Source organism: Hakea prostrata, chromosome 8 (genome assembly GCF_041222555.1).
Source record: "Hakea prostrata isolate BN-2017 chromosome 8, UWA_Hpros_2, whole genome shotgun sequence".
Classification (NCBI taxonomy): Eukaryota; Viridiplantae; Streptophyta; class Magnoliopsida; order Proteales; family Proteaceae; genus Hakea; species Hakea prostrata.
The window spans coordinates 17,803,945-17,812,485 of NC_142607.1; the positions used below are offsets into that span (position 1 = coordinate 17,803,945).

Genomic DNA, 8,541 nt, shown 5'->3' on the forward strand with positions numbered 1-8,541 from the left:
TTTTCGGCACTAGAAGTGGCTGCAACAATCCAGTTGGGCCCATGTTGAGGGATTTTACCTGCTAACATATAGGACAAGCTAAGATATATTGTTGAATCTCCCTTGCCATCCTTCTATATAACATTTTCTACTATCTTCTTTTGTGTGCGATGGTACCTAGAGTGTCCCCCAATTGGTGAATCATGATACCCTATAAGGGTGTCAATTTGGTTAAAAAACCGTTAAACCGTACCGAACCATTTTGAAATTCGGTACGGTTTTTACCGAAACCGAATTTGGTAATTCGGTACGGAACGGTTTCAGTATACAGTATCATATCGTCGGTAAATACGGTTTACCGTACCGTTAAACCGATTTCTGTTTTCTGTACCGTTAAACCGATTACTGTTTTCTATATCGAATTTTATACCATAATAATAATACGTTCTTAGAATACCTTGTACATTGAAGATTTTGTGTTCTTACATTGCAGCTCATCATCCCCGCCCAAAATCTTTTCACTCATGATTACAAATGTAACAGATCACCAAGTCCTCCTCTCTCTCATTTGATTCAGTTTCCTACCAGTGTTTGGACTATTGTGTTGTGCCATGGGTCAGAGAGGTGCTGTAGGAGGTTATCGAAGGGTCCCTTACTAGTCACATTGTGTTAAACAACAAAGCCCAAGAATGCAAGTATCGCTAGCCTCGTTGCAAAAAACACATGGATCATGTTAGTTTTAGGAATACTTGAATGAAACTTTTTTAATTCTGGTTCTCTGAGCATAAACAGAAAAAGTTACCATTGGCAAGCTCCTTCTCCTTGGCCTCTTGAGTTGGTGCAAAATTAAGGGGGTTGAAAATCCCACCAGGGTATCCCATCTCATTGGGAGGCAAGCTGTAGTTCTTGAAGATAGGATCTTGGTTGCCACTTCCAGGGTTCTTAATATCTTGCCACCTTCTGATCTCCACATAGTGGAACAAGATGAACTCAATCACAAAGAGGGTGGATGAAGAAGCAAAGTATTCAGCTTTCCCTGCATCATATCATTTTGGAACATTGATGATACCAATTGTGGTGAAGACCTTTGGCAGCAACATTCTTGCAACACCCAACATAGCCCACCACCCGTTGACAAGCTCTGCCTGAACAAACCATTTCAAGTTCTTAGGGTCCTCTGCAAGTCCAAGAGGATCAAATCCATTGTCACTTGGGAGGCTGTATTCAATATCAATAGTTACCCGTTAGACTTGAGAAATCTTATCATATAATTATAATATCATTATACAGTAATGGATCCATGAATTTATCTGCCATTGAGATACCCTGTAGAGGCCAAACCCGGCAACCACTCACCCTTGGCTTCAATCTTTAACGAATTTGGAGTTGATGAAGCAGCTCTTCTGATGGGGAATCCTCTGGTAAGTCTGCCTAAAGAGCCTGTGAGGAACTTTGCTCTTGACTTGCATGGCTGCTGCAGACCTGCTTGAGGAGATGAATATTGTTCCCATACAATACCGTAACAAAACCGAACCGTGCAGTTTTTCCATACCAATTTTATACCGATTTCATACCGTACCGTTTTTTAAAATACCGTTTTCATACCGTACCGTATAAATATGGTACGATACGGTTATGGTTTAAGGTTTTCAAATTCAATACCGTACCATACCGTACCGAATTACCGTTACCGTACCGAATCGACACCCTTAAATTACCCTAGCAGGAATTGTGCTCGCAAGTGAGATGTTGCTGGAATGACTAATTGTTGCCGTTGAAAAATGAGTCCATCACACAATTGGTATTGTCGATATTGTGCTTCACCTGCTTGAATTCCCTAGATGATTTTTTGCATTTCCTCTGAGTTATTAATCTCTCTGCGCAGCTCATCCACAATATCTTGTGGAGGTTGGGTTTGGATATAGAAACTGATAAGCATGCATTTTACCATTGTTTATTTGATTTAATTCCCCATAATTATTTAATTAAAGAGAACTAATTGAGTATTTTTCTTTTTCAGGAATAAAGTGATTTTGGTTATTAGAGATAATATGGAGTAAAGTTGGCAAATATTTTAGATATTGGTGGATTTTAAATCATGGCATTCAAGCTTGCTGCCCAAGAAATCATGAAAAGTGAGATCTTAGCCAAATTGGAAACAGGTGGGGAGGTCTAAGGAACAAAATTGATAATAAATCTGAAAATCAGGTAAACAGACCTACCTTCAGTATTTTGGGCATATCTCTCTCGTATGAGCTTGGATTGCAGTGATTCAAGATTCTATGGAACGATATTGAAAATATCTACAACTTTATAGTTTTGAGTTTTTCCAAAATTTGAACGATATACGGGTAAAGTGAGAGGATTCATTGTGTGCGGGAGACATAAAAGAGAAGCCAGCCACATAGAAGAAAAGAAGACGGCGAACGCGGATCTCATCTCTCTCATTGCTGAAGAAGAAGATCACATCTCTCTCTCTCTCTCTCTCTCTCTCTCTCTCTCTCTCTCTCTCTCTCTCTCTCTCTCTCTCTCTCTCTCCCTATGTTTCATCTTTATTATTCTTATGAACTTTGTGATAATGAGTAGCTAGTTCCTTTTTTTTGGGATGTAGATGAACCATGCTTATTTCATTAATTTGATTGTTCTATCTCTTCTAGTTGATTGTGTTTGAGTCTAGCCAAAGATTTTCTATAGCTCAGCAAACTAAGCGTGCCAAGCTTCCACGAAGGACGATAGTCTTGCGAAGATAGGGCATATCTAGGAAGACCATCCCTAATTTGCTTTGAAGTGTAGAGTTATATCGGTTAGGGAAAAGCATTGGGGATTCGAAAAGATCTTCATGTATTCATAGTTAACGTTTTTGCATTAATTAGTGGATTAAGTTTAAATTTAGTTTTGTTGAATTCAATCTTAGTGACTTAGCCTTTTAGTTCCCCATAGTTCGACCCCGTACTTTCTGTGTGCTAGATTAGTATAGGATTTTATTTTTGATTGGTTAGCGACACGATCAGAAACGTCATCCCAACAAGTATTGGCACCATCTATCCACGTCTTGTGTAATCGCAAACATCTCTCTGGCATAGGTGGATGTTGCCTGCATAGTTGGTGATAACTTCTTGCTATAAGAAGCTATCAGATGACCTTCTTGGGGTAGTGACGCTCCAATGCCATACCCATATGCGTCTGTCTCTATCGGAAATGGTATTGTAAAATTAGGCAGCGCCAGAACCAAAACTCACACTAGGCTATCCTACAATCCACGAAAGGATTTTTCAATGTCGAATTCCAATGATAACCCCCCTTTTTAAGTAAGACTGTAAGAGGAGCTACAATCTACGCATAGCTTCCGATGAATCGTCATTAATAGCCGGTGAGTCAGAGGAAGCCTCGCACGTCCTTGAGGGTTCGGGGAATGGGCCAAGCCAATACCGCCACCACCTTTTCCTAATCAACAGCTAAACCTCGCTGTGAAACCAAATGACCAAGATATTCCATTTCAGTCTCGCAAAGATGCACTTATTCCTTTTGGCAAATAGAAGATGTTCCTGCAATTTCTACAATACTTGTTCAAGATGATGCAAATGTTCTGCCCATGTGGAATTGTAAATCAACAAATCGTCAAAGAATCAAACCGCCTAAGAAAAGGTTTGAAAACATTGTTCATCATCGCTTAGAACGTCGATGGGGCATTTGTCAAATCGAAGGGCATAACGAGAGATCCGTTGTGCCCTTTGTGAGTTCTAAATGTTATCTTTGGTGTATCCTCCGAGCGAACTCTGGTCTGATGGTAGCCACTTCACAAATCAAGCTTTGAAAAATAGGTTGCTTTGTTTAATTCATTGAACAGCTCGTCCACCGTCGGAATCAGAAACCTATCCCTCACCATGATTGCGTTTAACGCACGGTAGTGGACGCAAAATCGCCAAGTTCTATCGCTCTTTTTCACGAGCATCACCAGTGACTAAAAAGGGTTGTTACTATGCTTGATGATACCACTGTTAAGCATTGCCATGACTTGCTTTTCTATTTCAGATTTCTGAAAGTAGCGGTATTGGTACTATCGGACGTGTACCGGTTGGGCTCCCGGTTGCAAGTGGATGCAAGGATCTTGAGTTCTCTCTGGTGGCAATCCACTGGGCTCTTGGAATACTAATGCGTAGGCCTCCAATAATATTGACTGATTTGGGCTTTCATCGCTCATGGGTCTTTCGGTCTCCTGGGCCTTCATCTTTAATGCAAAAAATTCTACACACCTTTGGGCTTCAATCATCTTGTGGACCCCATGATAGTAAAGTTGAGTGGGTGGTTGAACCGGTTCTCCCCTTAATATCACTTGCTGGCTTGCTTCATCAAACTAGATCATAAGTTTTCCATAATTGAAAACAACGAGTCCAAGTTGGGCTAACCATTTAACACCTAATACGACATCTGTTCCAAACATAGGTAACACATAGGCATGTAGGGTTAGCTCATAATCCTGAATTTTTAAAGGGATATTTTGTACCAAACCTTCACAAACCATTGGGTTCCCATTTCCAACCAACATTGTGACACCTGGAGTAGTTTCAATCATCAAGCTGAGCTGATTGGCAATGCGGTTCTATATGAAATTGTGTGCACTTCCCCCATCTATCAAGACTTGAACTGGCTGACCCGCTATCATTCCAATGAATCGTATCGTGGTGGGCGGACTAACCCCCATCATAGAATGGTAGGACATTTCAGGAGTGAGCAACACTTCATCATCCATCGTTGTTGTTGCCGCTTCTGGGATAGAATCTGATTCAACACCTCCTGGGTCTTCACCATCCTCGGACTCTAGTAGAAGAAGCTATTATGCTTTACATCTATGACCCGGCGAGATTTTTTCCTTGCAGTTGAAGTATAACCCCTTCTCTCATCTCGCTTGCATTTTAGTTCTTGTGAGTCGTTTGATGGGTATTAAATTAGTTGCTACCCCTATGAGTTGCAATGGTCGGTTCATTGGTGGTGTCACAGGACTTGTTATGGGTATGGTTGGTTCCCACTTCTTCCGCCATCATCATAGGCCTGAACACCATCACCTCATGCCTTATATCTGAGCGCAGACCTGAGAGCAAGGAACTCACTAGAAATGCACTTGGCAGCCCATAAATTCAGTTGGCAAGAGCTTCAAAACATGATTGATATTCAGCAATGCTCAAGTCCTTAGTTAATTTTGCTAATGTCGCCTATGGATCTTCAAAGGGTGAAGGGCCAAATCTGAGCTCTAGCGCACGAATGAATTCTGCCCAAGTATTAAGCTGCCCTACTTGTTGCGTCCATTTAAACCACTGAAGGGCGGCTCCATCCATATGGAAGTATGAAACCAAGAGCCGTTGCGCCTCCTCGGAGTTGCGTGATAGGCAAAAAATCACTATGCCTTAAAAATCTATCCTGCTGGATCAACACCATCAAACCGTGGGAAATCCAACCTAATAGTGCGAGTTTGAATCGGCAATATATTGGTGACTGGGATAGTAGTTTGGGAGAACTCAAAATTGGGTATTGTTGTAGGAGTCATTGGCGTCGAAGTTCCCAATGAGGTGTTCAGTCATAAGGCTTGCTCGATCTTACCATCCAATGATGTGATTCGCACCACCACATAAAAATCGCCTCCTTATATTCTATGAGAGTTTCTCTCTGTCTTGAAATGAGATCCTTCAGTGTCGTCAGCTGTTCACCATGTTCCACGAAAGAGATGTTAAGCTACTTTATAGCCTCATTAATGTGCCTAAAACATGTTACTTCCGCTATCTCAAGCATCCGGCAGGTCAGACCAGTTGATACGTTTCTAAGAACTAAACAAGGAAAAGAGAAGAAAACACTAAGGAAGAGGAGAAACAGAGACTAAGATTAGGGATAAATTTCTTTCTGCCTTTCAATTAGTTCCAAAATGAGGTTATATGCCTCAGCTCACACAACGGACATTGAAAACAAACATCAACAATAGTAAACAAGCATCACGCACTCTAGCCAAACAACCCTACAAATGAAACAAACACTCCTAATATAATCTGTTATATTGTGCATACAAAACTCATGACCTCTATGATCATGTTCCACGAATCACCAAGTGACACCTCATCTTCTAGGATCTTCTCCTCACATAGTATAATCCTTCAAGTGTTTGGGCATCTGTCCCACGTGAGATGAGCACCGTGTTGGCTCCATGCTCTTACCCACTAAAGTGTTAACTTCTCCTAGGTGATGTGTAGGGAATTGGTCTATCTCACCTCCAATTGTATCACATTCCGGTGGGATAGCACGTCTTCTTAGACGCAACTGTGCAGTTGGTAGTCTTCGGTGTAAAGCATTCCTGATGAAGTGTAAGACTCTCGTGGTATAGTCAATTTTCAAAGCTTCAACCAGTTGATTGTATTGTCCCTTGCTTTAGTACCTGACTGTTGATCCTTTAGAGCCAATTTATATGTAGTCATCACTATAAATTTGCCCAAGCAATCCATTTCCAAAGCAATTTATCATTAGATGGATATGGAGGAATAGGAATATTTAGGATCTTTGATACCTAATCATGTGGCCACCATTTGTATAACAAGCTTCTAATCCAAGGTTTTGAGTGAGGATCAATAAATTGAGCAACCTTTGTTAGAGCTGAGAGAGTGCAAACAGAAAACATCCTTTGTTTGAGCAACTTCTGTTAAAGCTGACAGCTCGCAAACGGAAAACATCCTTAATCTAGTTGTGAGTTAGGAATCCAATTGCTGAGCCATGGATTGATATTTTCTCCATCCCCCAATTGTGTAAACATCCCATTTTTATTATATCTCTAATTAACACTTCTTTGGTTTCAATGGATGTACAGGGGGAAACCATCCCCACCGTGGTCGGTGTTTATGAAGGCATTGGAGACATGCTTTGGTCCCAACGCATATGAAGATCATAGAGGAAAGTTAGCGATATTGACTCAGACCTCAACAGTCGAGGGTTACCTGTCCCCCTTTGAAGATCTATTCAATTGGATAACTGGCTTGCCAAGAGAATTTTTGGTCAATTTCTTTTTCTCTAGTCTATGACAGAACATTCACGATGAGGTTTTAGCATTCCGACCTGCAAACATCTCGGAAGAAATTGGATTTGCCCGACTACAAGAATCCAAAATTGTTGCATGTAAGAAGGAATACCAACACTTATTACTACTTACTAACGGGCCTCCTCTGCTTCCAACTCCAATGCTCCCACTAGTTTCCAGATCGGTGACTTCACCTTCCATCAGAACGATCCCTATCAAAAGGCTTACTCCAACAGAGATGCAGCAATGGCAAGAAAGGGGCCTTTGTTTGAATTGTGATGAGTAGTATGCACCATGACACAAGTGAAAGATGCAGCACCTTCTTTTGTTATATTATAATAGTGAGGAAGAAGGGCCATTAGGAGAGACTGAGCCATAGAAACAACATTCTCAAGTGGGGAAATTACACCAATGGCCACAATGGAGCTTTCCTGCCATTCCATCACCGGATGACTCTGTTTCGTCTCACTGGAAAATTTCAAGGACAGTCGCTGCAAATTTTATTTGATAGTGGGAGCACCCACAATTTCTTGTAATCTAGAGTGGCAACAAGATTGGGATGTATGGTGGAGGCAACATTGCAGATGGCCATTGTCATCGGGAATGGTGATAAACTCCGTTTTGAAGGGGTGGTTCAAGATCTCTCGATTCAAATACAAGGATACAATGGTAAATCAAGGCTTATGTACTTCTTATGTTCGAGTTAGATCTGATTTTGGGGGTGCATTGATTGGCCCAGTTGGGCCCAACTCTATTTGACTATAGCAAACTCACTTTGGAGTTCCAACACCAGGGCCATACCATTCAGTTACAAGGAGAATCGAGAAGAGGACCCAACCAACTATTCTATCATGAGCTCAAACACACTCTTCCGGCCCATGAGTGGGAGGAACTATACAAATCAGAAATGTAGTATCCTAATGGGCCTTTGATTGAGTCAACAGGAATGGGCCTTGAGATGCGACCTCTATTGGATACCTTTGTTGGGGTTTTTGGTGAGCCCAAATCCTTGCCCACACAATGGGCACACGACCATCCTATTCATTTGTAACCCGAGGCCTCGCCGATGAACGTTTGACCCTACAAATACCCCCATTTTTAGAAGGAGGAAATTGAAAGACAAGTGGCCGAAATGTTAGCTTCCAGGGTAATACAACCAATTATGAGCTCATTTTCATCTCTAGTACTATTAGTCAAGAAACATGACGACATATGGCGGTTTTGCATTTATTACCAAGCATCAAATGTTGTTATGACATGTGACCGATTTTCGATCCTCACTATTGATGAGCTATTCAAAGAATTACATGGGGTCCAATCATTCTCAAAGCTTGATCTTTGTTTCGGGTACCATCAGATTCGATGACAAAGTGAAGATATTCATGAAACCATATTTCAAACACATGATGGGCATTTTAAATTCCTTGTGATGCCCTTTGGGCTCACAAATACACCCTCCACATTTCAGGCTATGATGAACCGTATTTTCAAGCCCTACCTACGTAAGTTTA

The 8,541-nt window shown here is 41.3% G+C and overlaps 1 pseudogene; it reads right to left on the bottom strand.

The window, feature by feature from the left end:
• Positions 1–552: 552 nt before the first annotated feature.
• LOC149007337 (chlorophyll a-b binding protein P4, chloroplastic-like) lies at positions 553–7,473 on the bottom strand (annotated as a pseudogene).
• Between the last annotated feature and the right edge of the window lie 1,068 nt (positions 7,474–8,541).